Source organism: Argopecten irradians, chromosome 6 (genome assembly GCF_041381155.1).
Source record: "Argopecten irradians isolate NY chromosome 6, Ai_NY, whole genome shotgun sequence".
NCBI classification, from domain to species: domain Eukaryota; kingdom Metazoa; phylum Mollusca; class Bivalvia; order Pectinida; family Pectinidae; genus Argopecten; species Argopecten irradians.
Genome location: NC_091139.1, coordinates 7064144 through 7081557, shown reverse-complemented (window position 1 = coordinate 7081557; position 17414 = coordinate 7064144). Strand labels below are relative to the sequence as shown.

Sequence of the window (17414 nt, the reverse complement as noted above, 5' to 3'; positions counted from 1 at the left end):
TATACCCCTTTAGATGCGTTTTGAGCACTGTGTCCGCCACAAGCACACAAAAACATATCTCGTTTGACAGTAATTGACCTATTTCAATATTTTATGTACACGTCGCTATATCTCCTCCATGGGTTGAAGTGTTCCGTTACTCTATTGTAATTGAAATGGGCGGATCACGTGATTGTGGATTATTATTTTCAATTTACATACATCATCAAACATCTCCAACGTGTTGACTTAATAAAGATCTACTTCACGACCTCTATAAATTTGCCAGGGGTATACTCTGTAGCCACTTCTTAGTCTAACTTCATTTCTACGTCTGTCTACAATGACTAATACAATCTTACACGTGCCTGTCAAATGGACTGGGAATTCACAACTAGAGTGACAGAATTTGGCTTGTCAACCGTAAAGGCCTGCCGAAGTTTAGCAGCCAAAATATTTCACGAGGTTTATTTTAAATCATGCCATATTTGATTTTGAATTAAATACACAAATAATAATTATATTGCAAAGTAAGGATTCACCACAAAAAAGTAGAACATACTTCCTTTAGTCTCCTTAGTTTATGTGTATATAGCACTAAATAAAGAACTAGAGGTTTTGAATTCCAGGTATTTGATGATGCTTCTAATTTTGGAGAAAATCAGAAAGGGGAAAAAGGGGGGGGGGGGTGTGGAGAGAGGAAAAGTGAAGACTGAGTGAAATTTTGAAAAGCTTAAGCAAGGGATACATAGTCAGCACGTCAAATTACATGAAACTGAAATGGAAACTTATAGCATGTAAAAAGAATATTTAAAGAACAATGAAACGGAGTAAAGGGAAGTATGTAAAAGATGAGAATTCCTCGTCCAAGGTCCAAAACTTATCAGCTATTATTATCATTACAAAGCGTTTAGTTCAAGAAATATATTACATTACTAAAGCAGCAGAATATGAATTTATTTTCAACAATGGACATATTAGGATACGATAAAATATCAAATGTGTATCCAGGAGGGAGATAAGAGAAAATAATTATGTAATTGGTTGATGATATCTCTATAATTGAAGCAATGAGAACAGTGTTCAGTGTCTTATTTGCCTGACCACAGGAGAAGAGGGGACTTTCTACGGGATTAAAGTTAAATAAATATGATTATAACGTTATACAGCTCATTCACAACCTAGCATGGCGGATTTTATCAAGACGATTACCATAATGATAATAAAGAGAAACTGTAGGAGAATTTCTGTTTAGATATTTTTCAAATTACTTAACGATGGGTTAATTTTTACTTGGAGTGGGAGAGGATTCCATAGGACGATAGAAGACGACAGAAAAGAATTTTGAAAGAAATTAGTTTTGCATAAAACATTACTCAGATGGCCAGCGTTACGTAGATAATATTGGTGTGTGTCTGTACTTCGCGAAGGAAGATGATTTGATAGATAAGAAGGGAAGAGGCCGAAGATCATTTTGTGTATCTGTATACTTTTTTTCATGTTGTGTTTAAAAATCAAGCTATCCCACCCAGTTTTACTGTAGAGATTTTCATGACTAGTACGTTTAGTAGAACTAGTAATTATTCATGCAACTTCTAATTGAATATTTTCTAGTAATTGATACCGATGATTTGCTAAGTTGTCCTAGACTATATCTGCATACTCATGATCAAGTCCTTATGAAAGAAAGCTAAATAGTTTCGAGGGATTTCCTACGAATGCTAAATCTGAATTTTCTAAGACTGGATAATTTAAAAGAAGCTCTTTTGATGATACATTTAACATAGGCAGACCAAGTTCCGTCTTCGGAGAAGATATAGCTATATGTCTGTGTGATTTGAATTCATTGACGGGAATGTTGTTCATAAAAACGAGTGGGAGAATGTAATTTGACCAATTCTGTTTCCTGTTAATCAATCCAGTTTCGATTTTTTGCAGGATTAAAATTGACTAAACCACTTTTCGGACCAGACAAGTATTTCCTGAAATTACTAGCATGTGGAGTATTAACGATAGCATATAGTGAAGTGTCATCGGTAAAAAGTAATAAAAACAAAAAACGTTTATGTTAGCATTAATACCATCGACTATAATCATTTATATAAATTTAACACAACAAACGGAACCAAGAACCAATATTGACCCCTGGGGTCTCCAGCCTTACTATCAACCCAATCAGATAGAGACCGTACTATTCTTGAAAAGCTTCTAAACCATGATACCCCCAGTGCCTAATTCTTTCAATCTAAACATTAGAACCGAATGCCATACCCTGACGAAGAGCTTACAGATACCACAAAAGATTTATCTGAATTCCCTTACCTTTATCAACTCCTGAAAAAAATAGTTGTTTAGAGAGGAACGATTGCCTTTTTAAAGACAGAAGTGACGTTTGTCTGTTTCCAGACAGTAGGAATAATGAAAATAAAGAATTCAGAGAAATTTGAAAGATAATTTGCCGATGATTACAAGAATTACTTAAGGAGTTCGGGATAAACAATATCAGTACCAATAGACTTGGATTGGATATGACAGTGTTATATCAATATGTAAGTTAGTAAGCAGTGGTTCGTATATTGGTCGCCGAAGGAAGATAAGGTACGTCGTATTATCAACTGAAGCGTTGAGAAAGAGGGAAGCATTAGCTTTTTTTGTGAGTTGAATAACAACTTATTTACCGTTCTCCACCAACTATTACCTCCAGAACTATTTTCTAAAATTCAACACAAATTTTGTATATGTCTAGATTTAGAGTTACGTATTACATCTACACGTACCAATTTATTTCTAACCCTTTTATTCTTACCCCAGCATCAGAATAATTATTTCTCATTAATATTGATTTACAGGTATCATTTGCCATCTATGAAGGGCCCTGCTGCGTAAAGTAAATAATCATATTGGAAATGTCAGTACAATACTCGACAGAAGTAGGGCCAGAGCGCACTGCCATATCAAAAGATGGAACTCGCCGACACCGTTTGGTATCGGATTAGGTGACAATATGATCTGGGTTGAGTATAACGTCGCAGAAAATCGTGTAAGTGGTATAAGAGGGTAGTTTAAGTTAGAATCACCAATTATGATGATGTTGTCGTTTAACATAATGATCCCAATGGGTGATAGGAGAATAAGGGGTCTGTAAAATGTGCCATAGAGTACAGAGTTGCCTGGTAAGTTAAGTTCAACCCAAACGCATTCGACGGTTGGAAGTTCAAGATCAGGGCGAGCCTGGAATGTGTGTCATTTTTAACATATACGGACACACCTCCGTGCACGCAGTCTAAGAAGGTAGTATGGATCGCAATCACAGTAATCGAGAGTATGAAATCGACTAATTGTCGTCGGAGTTTAGCCAGGTTTGAGTGGAAGAAAGGATGCAGATGTTGTGTAGCTCAGAAAATAACAAACCTTAACCCTAATGTCATGCACGTTAAACAAATGCAATCCATAACCACTGACGAGTTAATGAAATTATTTTTTAGACAAGAACATGCATCTAATAAGGTGAGGACACTACTGTTAGAGCAATTTGAGTAGTTCTAGACAAACATTTCTTTACTACACTGGCAAGGGCCAGGGTTCGGCATACAAGACATCCGACCACTATGTGTAATGGCGGACAGTAAGAGAGTTTGAACATTTCACATACATTTCATTACAGTGGGCTTTTCTGGTATATCACAGTAAAAACAAGTAATCTAATTTCTATTAGAACTGATTTGTTCCCGATATATGTGCAAATTTTAATGTACTCTTAGACTGAATTGTCCCTTTAACAGACTCATGTAAGTTTCTTTTTCTCCATACTTTAAAAATCATTTTTAGGCATTATTCTTATAGCGTTGTCATCACAGGGACGTCATAATGCGTCAAAAGTGATGACGTCACGTCATCGTCTAGTGCACGTGAGGTAAAAGACAGAAATGATCATGGGATACAGTATTTTTTTTCAGAATATTTTGTGTTTTCATAGCACACAGATGTACACTTTGGTTAAAGTACATACCGGGAGGATGTATTTGATGGGACAATTCTGTATAATCGTGTATTTCGATTTATTATTATCGAGAGAAAAATTCGTCAATAGAAGTTGGGTTATTATTATTGTTGTGAGCTACACCAAAATTTCCACCGCGGCTAGTTTGTGCAATGCTTAAATAGGTCATTTTCCACTTAAATCGTTGAAATATCCTTATTTCCCTTAAAGTTCATCTGAAAACTACTTCTTTGAATGCCGTACTGTATTCCCCAGTATTCGTTTGATATAAAAAACGCAATTTTAGGATATCTGGGTATAGTTTCACTATCATTCCTTAACTTATAATTCTCCATCACAGATTTAAATGAAGGCTCCTTAACTCAGGATACCCACTTAACTTCAGAAATGCTTTACTATCGGGACTTTCCACATTATGAACTTCTTTAAAGTTTAGGAATTTTTGTAAAACCGGGCCCTGTTTCTATCAGTAATATGCGTCCCTTTGTAATTTCAGATACGCGTATCTCGCATCATAGTCCAATTATCCCACCACAATATTTTTATTACAGTGTAATGATAGAATATTTGTGTTTCCAACATGTGGTTGTGTTAAGTTATTAAACTAGTACCATTTTCATTTGTTTAGGTATATCTTATAGTTTGCGTTATAACCAAAACAGATATCCCCCACTAGTTTAATGCTGATGAATTCAAGCATATATAGCTCATGACGTTTTCACTACCCAATAAACCGGTATATTTTACCTTTGTACGACCATCCCATAGTTGTAAATGTCGCTGATTACAAATGTTTGTGCGTGCATTTATAGTTTTTACCCCCTAAACGACAGTGCAATGACGATGTCAAACAGCACATCGTAAACAAATTATTTTTGATATCTTTTTTATAGCCATCTGTAGTACAAAACACTCTACGGCGAAGCAGGTTATTAACAGTTGAAGGCTTTCCGTAGCGGCGAAATCACATCAGACGTAGGCGGGAGATGAATGCTTTACATTAGGTCTGTGTTAAAGCAATGATTACGAATGCCGGGTATCAAGTATTATAAGATTGGAGTCACGAGCCGATGTTGTATCATGAAGTTTAAGAAGCCGATATATCACCCGACTCTCGATTCTATCAAATAAAACATCGTGTAAAACATATGAAAAATTATTGATGTTTGTCAGATGCCGCAAACGGTGACAAATGAGCAATCGGTATTGATAGACATTTTGCGTAGATCATCGAGGCGATAGAATTGTTGATGACAGAAATTTGTTATCATTATAAATGTCGTTTTTCCCCTGCAACTGTCAATGTAATCCTTCATTTTCAGGGGTTATAAAACCCAAACCGTCAACATAACCTTGTACACTGTAGTTTAATTGCATTACGGTTAAACATATTCTAACCTTCACACGTTTTCTTATGTTAATTTTCTAAAGGTAAATGTTTCTTAGGATAACGGATTTTGTTTAAACGACTCATCAAATCTTGCCGCTTCCACGCCGGTGTGGTGACAAATCGGTTACTTTCATGGAACGCATGGATCTTGACTGCATATGATATATAATATATGCTAACTTCAAGTAACACTTATTGCTCTTATAATTGATACAAAACTGATTATCATCTGTTGGTTTGATAATTTTTTCTGGTGTAGAACAGGTATAATTTTATCTACTATGTGTTTATTGCTTAATGACAGCAAATAATCTCAAGTATTTGTAGGTTATACATGTATTTACTGTATGTAATGTATAACTTAATTTAAAACGCGATTAAATTTCGAGTATTTTGTTTGGGAAACCAACACGCGAAAACTGATCGTCGTGAAAATGCAATGTTTCAAACGCAGGTATCATGGTACCATTGCATCGCGAAATAAATTAATGTGAAAAAACCATGAGGTGTGAAAATGCAAAAATAAATCGAAATACATTATTTACTCTATAAATTATAAAAGAAAATTCGAAACATTTGCGCCTTCGCTCCGTAAAATTGAGCTCAGATTGATACTTGACGATGCAAAATAACTAAATAATGCGTTTTCGTAATGAGTTTCAAATATTTTTATATATATACTTTTCGTTAGTAAACATTGTGCTTATTATTGTATTAGTAAATAAACTCCATTTATCACGGCTGACTGTCGGTGCCTGAAAATTGTTCTGCGTAGTTTTCAAACTTGCCATCTTGATGGAGAGCAAGGACGTATATGAGAAGGATAAGTCACACTGGGTTGTGGGGAAGTAGAAGGCAGGAGCTTTTGTGTTTGTGCACTGTCCGTGACGTTGGGCGACGACCGATTTTCCTTTGATATCCGCCGGCGCAGCCTTTGATGTAGCTTGCGGGTGCGAGGGTTTCCGTCTTACTTTCTGAAGCCGGCCGTCATTTCATGAGCTGTCATATTTTTTTAACGAAAATTTAAGACATATCCTCTAAATATTCTGTCCTTAAAGCAAGAAATAAACGTTGGGAAATTTAATAAATTTTACATTGATGTTTCGTTTGACTCGATAAGATAAGTATTTGTTGAGAAAAATGTTTTTTTTATACCTGGTTCATAGGCGTCTCGCATGGTGTTTAGTAATGTAAAGAGACAGTCACGAATCCTTCTCACTTATAAATCATTGATGGGGAGCGACAGTGATAGCTGAACATATCAAATATCTTGTCTTTTCTAAAAAAATCATTATTTATTTAGTTGAAACCATTTTAAGGAAGTGTAAACGTAATGTTGAATAGTGTTGCAATAAAATGAAACCAAAAATGATGTATGAATGTTTCCTTTTAACGATGAACTCGTATTTAATAGTAGTCAAATTATAATCATTATTTCGCGTTTGTATTGTACTGAAATCAGAGTATTGAAGTGTGAACTCTATTGTGATAAGGAGCAAGAGTTTATAGATAATCTAAATCTTCATCGTAAACAAGTGTTACATTCCCACTGTGACACAAAGTACAAAATTAATTAAATAAATTCAAACTCGCAGAAAGATATCATAAAATACTGCTGTGTATTGAAAGCAAATATGAAATGTGTGATCAAGTAACGTGGTTCGTGACTTATTCGAATAAAAAAATTAAAAAAAATGTCAACCAGAAAAAAACGAAATTGAAGCAGTGCAATATGCAAGGCGACATTAAATAAGATATCACACAACAAAAGATGGATCGAGAAATAATGAAAGCGAGCGGATATCACGCAGTACTGTAAGAGATAAGCATTTGTTAACACATAACCGTACATCACTCAGGAGGAACGACGAATTGTAGTACAGTGACATAGGATGTCTATTGTTTTAAAAACGAAAACCAACTGGAATATGTAGAGAAAGTTGCAATACAATTCAGTGTATTGATGTACCTAAACGAAGTCAAGACGTTTTAATTTTCCTAGAAATAATTACAGGAGAAATTTTGTTTAGGGTCTATGAAGATAATAATGGATACAATAGCTCAACTTCAGCATATATATATATAACCGTTCGAGATAACCGGTAGTACACACTATATGTGGATGTTTATGTCCCTGGGGTTTATCTTTACCAGACTTTCACACTTAATTGCACGATAATTGTGGCTCAATTGATAACATGCAAGTGCACTTTAGGTTCTTTTAAGGTGTTCAAAAATAAATAAATAAATAAAAATCGAAAGTGCTCTCCAAATTCTTGAATGATAGGACATATGATAAATTTCGTTTCTTCTCATCCATAACATTAGGTCAATTGTATGTTTGTTTTATCCCAGTATGGTTTTATAGGTATCTAAGTGTTAATACTAGAGTATTTGGAGTACCCACTAACAGGTAACTGTTTGGTATAATAATTGTATAAGGAAAAATACTTTTTCGGGTTTTTATGTACAATCCTATGGTGGCAAATTACAATTTATTGTAGCCAAAATTCTACATGCACACTCGGACTAAACTTGTAACAAGTACTGAAAATTGATGGAACTCTGATGATGACTTTGCTTATCACGATAGCGAGCTTACACAGTATTTCAAAAACATGAAGTTGACCATCATTTTACTGAGTGTTTGAACGTAGGAGAAAACCTTGTTGTTCTTACCTTTGTTGGGACACACACGGTGATAACCAGCAGATCGGCGGACGCCAAGCTAACCAGGAACGTATTTGTGATAGTTTTCAGTCTTTGAAAACGAGTAACAGAGAAGATCACCAGAATATTTCCGACGATTCCCAGCACTAACGTCGCCCCGTAGACCAGGGCGACAGGGACTACTTCCTGTAGCGGCAGCGAATAGTCGCCGTAGTCGTAATCATACGCCGGAAACGTCGACGTGTTTAACGAACTCGACGTAACGTCTACGTAAACGTCTGCCATCGTGCTTAAGTTACAATTGACACATCCATCGGCGGGAGTATTCTGAAATGCCATTTCACAGGGTTTGAAAATGAATGCAAGAATATTGCACTTCACAAAGAATAGTTTAAATCAATTCCTTTAATGAATATGTTTTCAAACAATTGAAAATGAAAACGTTTTCGTTTACATTATGCATTTTCCAAATTATCTTGGAGCGATGAGATGATGCTGTTGATGTGGACACGGACTTGTCCTCCGATTGATTCGCCTTTAGAATCCCCAGTGTTTTATCAGGAAGCGTGCCAATCTACGACATCATGCTACGAACGAGAGCACGTTCCCAAGCGTCTGTATTCGCTACATACCATTCAGCGACTATGGCCCAGTGATCTCGCTCTCACGTGCAGTAACGATTGCAAGGTTGCTACTCAAGAGGGCTGTTATCCTGACAAACATAAAAATACAAATGTAATGTGAAAAACAATAGCATGGCTATTAAGTTCAGAGAATGGAGATTTTGTAAAACTAAAGAACTAAAGAATGGCTCATATGTTATACTTCGAAGGTATAAGCTATTGTTTTAAGTGTAATTTTTACACTGGTACTATACCCAGTTGTTAATAATCTTAAAAGTACTAGCCACAATTTCACGAAACAAAAGTGCAGACTTATGGTAAATTTTGAGTTTTTCTCATGATATAACTTTTTTGACTTAATCAGTTTTTTATTTAAATGTGTTTCAAGAAATCTGTCTGCCACCAGTTCACGTGTTACCATAAACTATTATTTCATATTTAATTCACATATTCATTATTATACGTAAAATTTAGTACTGTGGAGAAGTATCAATGAATCTATATGTTGTTATATGATCAAACATCTATTGGTGGTGATGTCATTTCCATTCAGTATGATTAATATGTTGGTAGTAAATGCTAGCGTATTAAGACGAATGTGGTATGTTACTGACCGCTGCATTAAACAGATACATTGTACACAGTAGTTAGCAAAATGTTCATACTTTTTTCACGTTTTATGAAATGCAGTAAATTTGGTTGTTAAAAACGAATTAAGCGAAGATGAACGATATCATATATAACGTTTCAGTAAGTTAAAAGTGATCATTATTATTTATCATGATTTCCAATATATCACATGGGTGGATACACTAACTACCGAAAACGTCGTGATTTGAAACATAATTCTAAGAGCATCAAATGAGTGAACGAAGAGTTCGATTTTAAACGACGACCTTATGAAAATTGCAAAAAAAGTAATATCTGACGAATGTGATACAAGTAACTTGTTATACTATAGCATTACTTTCATATGTTATTAAGTTGCGCTTATTTTTGAGCTAATAAAAATCGCTAGAAATCAATACTCTAGAAAATTTCACCATCATAGGTAGAGGAGAACCATTTGTTTCTAAACCTCGAAATAAAATCGCCGTGAAGGGTAGTAGTCATAGTAATGTAAAATTAAGTCACCGCTTAAAATTGATAAGTTCACAGTATGTTGCCATTCAGTTGCTCAATGGTATCACAAACATGTCAGATTCTCTGTGCAAGTATTTCAGGGTTAGTCTAATTTTGCGGGGAGAAAATTTCGCGATTTTCTCTTTAATAAGAACTAGTGGAGGAAATTGTTCCCAAAATATCAATTTTTAACAGTCGAAAATTTCGCAGGTTAAAATTCTAGCCATTCGTTCAATTTTATTCGTGTGCATTCCGTTTGCGAAAAATACATTTTCAGCTAATATAACGAAAACTGATCCTCAGCGAATCAAAGAAACTATATAATATTTCGCACTTACTCATAACAACAATAGTTCTCTCAACATTTGGGAAAATTCCAATAAAATAAAATACAATCGGTGAAGACATGTCACTATTAAATCACGTATTCACATTAAGACACACTCAGTTGCTGATCTACGTGAACGAGCTCGTACATTAATTTTGTTAGGGTGTGATGGTTACAACAAGATCTCGAGTGTGAAGTGGTGCAATGGATATATCTAACTACACACATCCCCCGGAGGAAGGAAGTTACTTTATGGTTTCAGACAAGACTATAGGGGTCTTAAGAAGCGTATTTCCCCGGTAAGAAAATAATATCATATCATTAGATGAACTTGCCGCAGGAAACAACGTCTATGGCACTAATTCTATTTATACACTAGATTTCTTTGCAGAACAAATAACACCAACGTAATCAACGGAACGAAATGGAGAAAGTCATAAATATTGAATAATTTTTTTTAATATCTTATCTAATATTATTTGACATTAAGCGCAATTATTGATTACCGTGTCATTTTCATGTCATTGTCAATTTGTTGCATAATTGGCGAAATGTCAAACTAAGTGAGAAGCACAAACGATTGAAGTGTTACTGTATAAGTAATTGTAAGGATAGACAGCGATTTTCATGAAGTGGAATTTTCATTTTTGGAACTAGTCTATTGGATATAGGATCTTACACGAGTCTTCATGTCATAAGAAATGAATACAAATTTAAGATATTTTTTCCCCACATAACTACAAATACCTACATAACAAAGAATTCCATGTCAAATATGTATTCAGAAAATCAAGCAGAGGCCGCCATTTTGTCCCGCCGTCATCGTAATCCTGACGTCACGTCGTCATTTATCCTGACGTCATTTATTGTTCTGTCTGACGTCACAATGATTTCCAAGCCAAAGAAAACCACTCCTGGTCATATTACACTAGTTCCATACGCAAAACATACTACATGGGCGATATCACTGAATATCAGGCGGATTATGTGATAAATACGGAAACTTGTTCAAAATATGTTTTTTTTTGTTTTTGTTCTGTAACTGACGATATATGCTTCAGGCAGAACATTCCTTTTTTAAAATGATATTTTTCTATCTTTTTAACATTGAAATGATGGGAGTGTAGTGATGGTGATAGTTGGGAAGATGATAGCTGCAATATTGTAGCTCAAAAGACTTTTAGACAGAAAATGATGTCGTCTTTAGAGCTACAATTGGTGCCTATCACTGCATGTGGAGCAAAGTAATGATTATACAAACCATTATAAAACGTCTGTTTGCATTATATTGTACTTGTTTGATATCGCTTACCTACTCGGCATTAAAACTGAACCACATAAAATATCAAATTCTCATCGAGGCATTATTTTTTTTAAGATAATACATATGAAGGTCTTTCTTAAGGGAATTTATACGGCAAGACTACAAATTGTAAATTTGACGTCTTGTGAGTAGTACGGTAGAAATAAAGAATGGTAGTTATGTTTGTTTTGGAGAAAAATAATATGTATATGCATGTATACGCATAAAATAATCGGAAACCTACAAAAAAAGTATAGAAAACTGTGCCCGAGTGATTTTCGGAGGCAGTGCTCCACTACGACACATAGGAACCAATTCGTACCCGGCCGAAAGGTATAGTAGGCCAGGTACATATATTTGTTCACCAATTTCCCTATTTAGATAGATTATTCTAATTTTGCACTCTAACTTTTACCTTTTTCACGACGTGAAATTTCGCTCATAAAATAATAACGTAACAATCGATACTCACCCGTAAGTGAGCTTACTCTGCAATATACAGACTTAATAGTCATATGGATAGCAGAATAGCAAATGGATATTAAACTGTGTCAACGAAAAAAAAATTAAGAAAAAAAATAATAACAAATAAAAATGAAACAAAGCAAAAACACATTATATTTCAAAGATAAAAAATGCCATAATCTTAAATCTTCATGATGAATAATTTCTTTTAATCTCAAAATTTGATATGCTTTTGATATACAATCTATCTACAAATTAAAAACTCTTTATCTTATCGTCATGATTACACTACTTTGTTGATACTAGATGGGAATATTTAATCAAAGTGCAATCTGTTACAAGTCTGACCGACATATCCCGTTTTATGTTCCAGCTGGTCTTCTATAATTTGTGCCAAGGCTTTTATTAAGAAGGCTACCTAGGGCAGCGCACTCGCCAGTCTGTTTACTTTGATAACTTCAAAGTAACCCCTTCTAATTATGCACGTTATATATATATATGACTTATCATTATCGATCATACAGCTCATACATCTGTTGAAACTGGATAATCAGTAGGGAGCATCACACACTGGAGTCCAATAAGAGATACATCAGTGTATTAGGGAAACAAAGGCCCGAAGAATGAATGTCAAACAAGAAACTGATTACGGTCAGCATGTTATTGCATCATTAGCAATCGATACTAGAAATAAAGTATCAGCAAGGTGGAAGTTTCATATGTGAATATGTAACGACATTATATATCTGAAAGAGAACACATTATAATGAAGTCATCTTAACAAAATATTACAAAAGATTTAGGTTATTGATAGTAAACTTGTCTGTAAGATGTGTAATGCATGGTTAGTAATACGTACTATTTCTAAATATAAAGATGTGTCACCTTAGCCAAAGTGGTTAATATGTCTTATTCTTTCATACCTACTGGTGTAATACTGGCTGGTCTAGGGCAATACACTCATGCCGCCTGAGGTGTATTGCATGGCTACCATGCAATAAAACCTCGTGCCGTCACGGCGTCAACAAAATTTTTTATTTCTTCGGTAAATTTTTAAAGATTTTTTTTATACAAACTTGACTGGTTTTTCGAGTTATAAAAGATGCAAACAACAGAATGTTTATTATTGAAAATATCATGTAAAATATAATTGACTTTCAGCCGTGGATTTTTTCGAATTTATTTCAAAATGGCGGAATATTATAGTAGTAAAATTGCAACAAAACGTCGAGGTATGAAAGAAAAATACTCTTTCATAAGTGGATATGAAGGATAGGGATATTCTACCCTTGGGATCACAAAATGTTGCAAAACCCTCGGCAAGCCTCGGGTTTTACTGCATTTTGTGACCCTCGGGTAGAAAATCACTTTCCTTCATATCCACATATGAAAGAGTCTTATAACATATTACAACAAGTTCTCTACCTCTAGGTCGCGAGTGCGAATCCCATGTGGGGCAGCTGCCATTTTCTGACCGCTGGTCGGTGGTTTTCATCCTGGGACTTGACACGTATTTACATGACCATGGCTGTTAATAGGACGCTATGCTATCGGATGAGTGTATTGTTGGATGAAATCACCAATATGCTTTATTGCGGTGATGTCATAAAATAGATAAAAGTTCGTGCATGGGGACAAACGAGAATATACATCATACTAGTACATGCATTTGAATATTAAAAATGGACTATATAATGCATTTAAATTATGTAAATCCAGTAAAATTATCAAACTACACAAAATAGAGTATTTCACCTGTAAATTGCGACTTTCAATCGCATCGCGAAAAGGTCGGTTTATAGTGTTATAGAGGCATTCATTATTTGAGCCTAAAATTATACCATACCAGACTCTTTTGTAGATGGCTAAAATAGGCTTTGCCTCATGCCAAATCCTTTTGCTTTTTTTTAATAAAATTTGATGAAAGATTTTAGATCCTGTACGTGTTTCCACATTTTTTGTACAAAAAAGATAACTAGACTTAACAACTTAATCTTAAAAGTCTAAATATTAAGCATTCACTAAGATTCCCCATAGCTTTATAAATGGTCATGTTAAGATTTACTTAAACGTTAAAAAAATTGTGATAGATATATTGGTTTAAGCTGCAAAACTACATCACCCACAATGTCGAGAGAAGTAATTCTTGAAACTGATCACAATTTATCGTTTTGTGACCTAAATAATGTTCGAAGTGTTTGTAGTAACAATAGAGGGGTATATATCAATGGAGAATCCATTGCATTCAGCAAAAAAGTCATTATGTACCAATAAATCTGGTATCAATGGAAACCATTCAAATATCAGAAGCTGTGCAGTTGGTTTTGATCAACGTTTTGGCTTTGTGCTAAATATAGTCAAATCGGGGTTTAATTCCGTACAGATCGCTCGCAATGCCAACAGAAGAAAAAGCATTCAAAAACAGCAAGACTTATAGTTCAACAGTTCAATTCAGTGTTTATCGCATCCTATCATAAATATCCGTATGTCTAATGATTTGCATAGCTTAATTCATCAAATCGGATTGTTTTCAAAAGGTTACTGAAGAAAAAAATGTTGCATGTTAAAATTTTTCACCAGTAAGGCACACATAACTTTTAAGTCAAAAAGGTTCACGTAGGTTTACATAATGAGAAAGAAAACGTTGTTTCAAGAAATTGGAGAATGGTAATTATTCTAATGAAGATTTTAGATATCGCTCTAGTCATCGAAATGTCACACATCAAAATTACTCACTGATCGTGTATCAACATCGTCATAATGATAATTATAAATCAATAATAATTATTTATGTAAACATCTATACAGGTGCAATTTCACTTACTACATCTGAAAAACTCGTAGGTGTACCATACGATGGTGTGTCGTTATGGTAGAATTTGAATGATTCATAGATGGACAAGTTAGGTAATTGTCAGATTTTATTTTTATACACATGGACATGTAATTTAAATACAACCATTTGATTAAGTCTTATTTATACAGTGCACGACAACTCTGTACATCATCAGAAAAACCGTAATATCGAAAACTAAAATTTCGTGATATATTGAGGAAAAGGTAAAGCAGGACAAAGTCTTTTTACATCCTTTTAACACCACTCAATCTATTTAAATATTCGTGTATGGCATATTGCAGAACCGAGCTGTAAATATCACATAAATTGAATGAAACATTGATAGCTCTAAGAAGTACATTGCCTGTGTATTTCACGTCATCGCTTTTTTGTCCTTTATGACTTGGTTTTGAAAATCCCAAAGAGAGCTTATAAAAATAGATACGAAGGTTTCAATAAACCATAATTCAGTATTGATAAAATATGGACGATAGAATATACCTCGAAAAGCTTTTAAGACAGTCTTATCACTCATTCATCATAGTCAACGATAACGTTACCGTTTATCAGCGCATTTTTCTCGAACGCTTTAGTTTAGGTTCCTGTTCATGCTAATTTTACAAGTATAGTTGAACTGTCTTCTGTAATATCGAACTGAACTCAAGGAAAAATGGACCGTTCTTCTTACATTCTTTGATGAGACTTTTGTGAATTGAGGTTGAGCTGAACATGTAAGTCTCAATTTTATAAACTTTGAAATACATTGTCAAGGCTCCATATAAGTTAGAAAAGTTGTGCTCAATCCCATTGTATATTACATGCTACGATAGAATAAGTTTAAATCAAATTAAATTGAATTTTGTGTGCTATATAATTTTGTATGCACTCTCAATAAAAACCAGGTTAGTACATATTAGTGTTTTTCTTCAGTATAAACAGTTATTGCCTTTGCAACGTTTTGCCACCATTGAAAAAGTTGAGCTTCTAATTCTGCTTCAAGATGAAAATATTAAAAATAATCAAACTACTGATAGCGCATACACCAAAAGCAAAATAATCATTTTATATTATTAAATGTGCTAATCAGACATGTATATATACACGATTAAACAACAATTATTGTTCAAATGATGAGTATCGTTTATGCTCTGTCGGTGGTGGAGCATCTTTTATAAGGATACTACTGTCCAATAGCTTTTATTTATATTGTGCCGTTTTTCTGAGAGCAGTTTTCTAAACTTTTGAATGCGTTGTACTGCAATTCGCACATATCTCTTTGTAGTACTTGCCTTGCTACATCCGTTGTATATTGAACCGGCGCTCAAATTTTTACCCGAAACTATTCTCATTAAATCCTTTCATGGCTCAGAGGCGTATATATGGTGGATATTTAGAGAGGATCGTTTCATGTTTCATCTAAACTGTCCGCGTAGCACATAACATGTCGCAGGAGAATAACGATCGTCATCAAAACATAATAAAAGTTAATTAATTACCATTTCTTCGCTTGTTTTTCATTAGGATATAGATATCAACGACAAACTGTACTTCCGTTTTGGATACTATTTGATGAGTCTTGTGTCCATGCGTTACGTATTACTATTCAATCATTGTAGGCGATAGTCTGTCTGTGATATCACTTTCTTTCTATTTAGGTATCAAATCGTTATTTCTCGCACCTGTCTCCTGTCGATTAGTATTATATTAAGAGTTTTGTACCGAGTAAGAATGTCAAAGGAGTGTCGGTTTGATATCATATCCAACTCACGCAAAAGCCGCTAAAGATGCGAGCGTCTATAAAGTGAGTGTCATTCCATGGTGTGCCAGGCTTACAGGGGGTGGTGAACAGAGAAAAACGACCGACCTACAGTTAGAATATCCCAATTTTACCTATTCAGTCACAAATGTTGAAGTAATAATTTACAACAAACCGGTCTAACTATAACGACAAATTAGACGGATAACTCAGTTAAGTTTCTACAGGTTTCTATATTCCATATACTGCCCCCTATCATATTCTGCCCACTCGGCAATATCAGCTTCCACCAGCTTCCTGGTAAAAGTTATCAGTTTAAAACTATGATCATTAAATCCTTGGTTTAGGATTTGCAGTAGAGCCTTCTAATTAATCAGGAACGCGTTCTTGTCTTGCAATCCTTCAAACTGATTGATGTAACACGTAACATATTCCCACACCACATCATATCTCTCCCTAGCAGTAGCCTGCGCACCAATCTATAACCAAGACTTGACGGTATGACATCCAAATGGTTCTTTCAGACGGATAGTAATGATCACGTAATCCAGAGAAAAGGGAGGTCAAAGTTATCAAAGCGGACACTGTAGTTCAATTATTAGTGCCTAACTTTGCTAAACATTTAGACGCATTGTATCCGAAGGCCTCGATGTTTGTAAAGAAATGTTTTATAAGATGTAATTTATAACCCGTGGTCAGTGCTCCTTGTGACGTCAGCATGATTAGATTTATACCGTAATTAGTGAACGGCAACTGACCGCTCCCTAGCTTGTTAACCTCGAATGGTGCCTGACCAACAACACGCGCAGTAGACAAGAAACGAAAACATACATTCATCATGAGAACTCAATAACTTAAACTGATTTGTAAATAACACTATAGCAGGGATTGTAACGTAGATTTCAAAACAACATTTATAGTATATAGGACCGGACGTTGATT

At 34.6% G+C, this 17414-nt stretch overlaps 1 pseudogene; it reads right to left on the bottom strand.

Moving 5' to 3' along the window:
• The window catches only part of LOC138326243 (QRFP-like peptide receptor), a 46666-nt pseudogene extending 37936 nt beyond the window's left edge, over positions 1-8730 (bottom strand).
• Positions 8731-17414: the final 8684 nt, after the last annotated feature.